General features: G+C 32.6%; 1 protein-coding gene across 1 annotated transcript in view; it reads right to left on the bottom strand.

The window, feature by feature from the left end:
* LOC105312424 (acid-sensing ion channel 5-like) overlaps nt 1–3,333 on the bottom strand; it is a 5,584-nt gene that overhangs the window by 953 nt on the left and 1,298 nt on the right. The gene's annotated exons all lie outside the window — the stretch shown is intronic.

Below are 3,333 nucleotides of genomic sequence, written 5' to 3'. Positions count from 1 at the left end.
TTCTCCTGCCGATCTTCAATGCTGATACTGTTGAGTGAATCAGTGCAAGATCTACTGGTATTTGAAAATGGCCAATCTTGTACAAAACCAGAAGTGGGATTAGCATAATTATTCAGCAAATCAACCACGTTTTGATCAGCATAGTCTTTCTTAACAGCATTCAAGTTGCAGACAGTGACTGCTGGGAAAGACTGTCCTTCATCATCAGATATAAAACTGATAGAGGTTGAAGTTAGATATTGGACTTTTGCAATCCCCAAAACCATGGAAAAGATCATCATCTGTGGAAAGAACAAGAAAACAAAGAGGATTACTACTACCCATAGTATTCTCTTCAGGCGAGACCGAGGGGCCAGTAACGACCTAAAAAAGTGTACGGATAATATAATTCATTCAGAATTAGGCATTGATTATTGGATTATTTTGGATTATAACAAGATTATATCCAAAAGGCTTACTTGATTTCAAGATTTTTGGGGATTGTTTTGATTTTTTGGAGGATTATTGATTTTTTCTTGATTATTTGATTTTTCTAGTTCATCAAATGGGTGTGGCACAACCACAACCATTCAGTAAACTTCCGGATATTGTCTGAATTTTTACGGATTATTTCTTGGATTTTACAAGGATTATTTAGAATTATTTAGGATTATTGGGATTTTCATGATTTTTTTAGACTATTGATTATAACTGGATTTAAAACCAGGCTGTCAGTGGGAAGTGTACAAATTTTTTATTTTTTTCTAACAAGCAATGGGGCGAAATGAGTACATTTAAAAGTATACTTAAGTAAAGTACAAGTACTTTGCAGTGGTACCTAAGTACAAGTACTTAAGTACAGTTATAAGTACTATAGAAATTACTTAAGTACAAGTGAAGTACTATGAACAGTATAATTAAATGACATGCTAACTATCAAATTTATTAATAAATTTGTGTGTGCTTGATGCTGGAACAAATAAACATTCATTTTTGTAATCTATTGTCACTTAAATATACCTTTCTGGTATTGATTACTAAAATTGCTGTATTTTAGTATTAGTACTTATACTACAAAAAAATTTACTTAGTTATAGTATTGTATTAGTTTTAGTACTAATTAAATGCCTGTCTCACATACCGTATAGCCGCTTAATTTCGAGGGTACAATTTTTGCTGTTTTCACAGATTTTCCGTATCCGCGAAAGTTAAGTCTGTAAAATTATTCGTATCACCCTAAAAAGGTGTGCTTTAAAATAAGAACCACGAAAGTTAATTTGCGAAAAAAGACTTGTGGCCTGATTCGCGAAAGTTTATTGCCTCAAAACTTCACAGTTGTGGCTATACGGTATGCTTAAGCCACATAACTGCCATATAATTTCAAAAGAGAAGCTTTTATTAGATGTTTAATGTGTTAATCTTTTAGTCTATACTTTGTGTCTATAGGCCTCTACACTTGAACCGGTTCCAAAAGTTGGCTCATCAATGCGCATTGAATGCGCATCAAGTGATTCTACCGTACTATCTTCAGGATCATGTATATTTTGATAGCATTTCTGATCCAGCTACCATTGGTTATCTATTGAAAATAATTGAATGCACATTCAAAGTTCAAACCACATATGGAGGTGGTTTGGCTTAATGCACATTGAAGTCAAAATATTAGTCAATGAGCATCAGGTGTGGAATGACTGGAACCGGTTTCAAACCAGTTCAATGCACATTAGAAGTGCTAGTGTAAAAAGGCCTTATGTTAGCATAGTATCCATTCAGTACTACAATTAATACTATAATATTAAAATTTGTTTTACTATTAGGTACTACTAATTATAGTATAGTTCTAGTACTAGTACTAATACTAAAATTATTTATAGCATAGTATCAATAAAGAAAATAAATTTTAGTATTCTTGGTTTTCACGATAATTATTCATGTTTTTAATTGAGGCCCTTTGAGGGTTTTAATTGAGGATATGAATCATCATAAATGGGGTACTAAAATTAATTTTAGTTATAGTATCAACATACTAGAACAACACTCAGGCTAGTATTATACAATTCCAACCTCTTGTTAAAGTCATGCTGCCCTTTCTTTATCTTTGACCTAAATGACTTCTTTCGAAGACTGGGATCTAAAATAATGGCTTTGTCTCCATCCACCGCAACTGGTAAGTCAAAGCTTTGTGAAGATCCTTCAGCTTGACCAGCCATGGTACGGTGCGAAGCTGCCAACCGTAGCTCACGTGAACAGCGTCTTGACCCGGCAAACTTGTTAATCACATGACTTTCACCATACTAATAATACTTGTCACGTGAGCAGGAAGTAAGAAAGTTCATAGCAATAAATTAATAACTACATTTTTAAATTAATTAACTACTAGTTAGTTACTGAAGTTATTATTAACCCGATAGTTTATTGTTAAAACTTAAAAGTGGTTGCTAGAAAGTTCAGAAGAGGCACCAAAAGTTCACAGATCTATGAACTTTGTTCATGATCTGGCAATAGGCCTGAGAATATTATGCTCACAATTTCTGTAATTATGCTATGCTTCAGTGCCTAATGATTCTTGAATTATTCCTTTCAATTGATTGCTAATATTCCTTTCAATTGATTGCTATTCTTCTCAAAATTATTCTTCAAAAATACATGATTAATGTCGCAATGCTTCAAAAATCATAAAATACGCACCCTTTCCAATATGTGAGTAAACATAATGTACTGTCAACAAAAAGAAAAGCTTTAGTTACGATACTTTTACTTCATGGACCAAAATTTTTTTTTTAAAGAACTTGTTTTCACAGTCACCAAGGCAAATAGTTCTTTTTAAAAAAAGAATAACATAGATTGTTGTGCCAGCATTATTCTTGTGCCCCTCAGACTCTAAAATATTCTCAGGCTTATAGCCATAGGGGTAGGAACAAACTAAAAGTTGGGGGGGCTAAGGTATTATTTACTTACAATCATAGGAGCATGATTTAACAATTGATCATTAATACATAGCATGTACTGAATTAATATTGTCCAAAATATTGGCGTCTATGCTCATTAAATGTAACAAATTCCTTTGCAATGTCCTCAATGTGTATTCTTTTAATGTATTCTCAATGTAAATTCTTTGTGTGTATGCAAAATAACAACATGATTAAGATGCTCTTGTGACATTGTGGAGTGCAAGTAGTTTTTTAATCTCCTTAACGTCAATAATCTATGCTCAGCTGAAGCTGATGTTAACAGAGTTGTTAAATAAAGAAGTAGAAGCTTGTGTATTTCTGAAAAAATAATAAGAGTGCATGTTCTTAGAAGTTAAGATAGTGTATTAAATGTTTTATGAAACGAATCATCACACAATATGCA

Source organism: Amphimedon queenslandica, unplaced genomic scaffold (genome assembly GCF_000090795.2).
Source record: "Amphimedon queenslandica unplaced genomic scaffold, v1.1 AMPQUscaffold_13447, whole genome shotgun sequence".
Classification (NCBI taxonomy): Eukaryota; Metazoa; Porifera; class Demospongiae; order Haplosclerida; family Niphatidae; genus Amphimedon; species Amphimedon queenslandica.
Note: the sequence above shows the minus strand (reverse complement) of the source record. Positions and strands in the feature narration are given on the sequence as shown.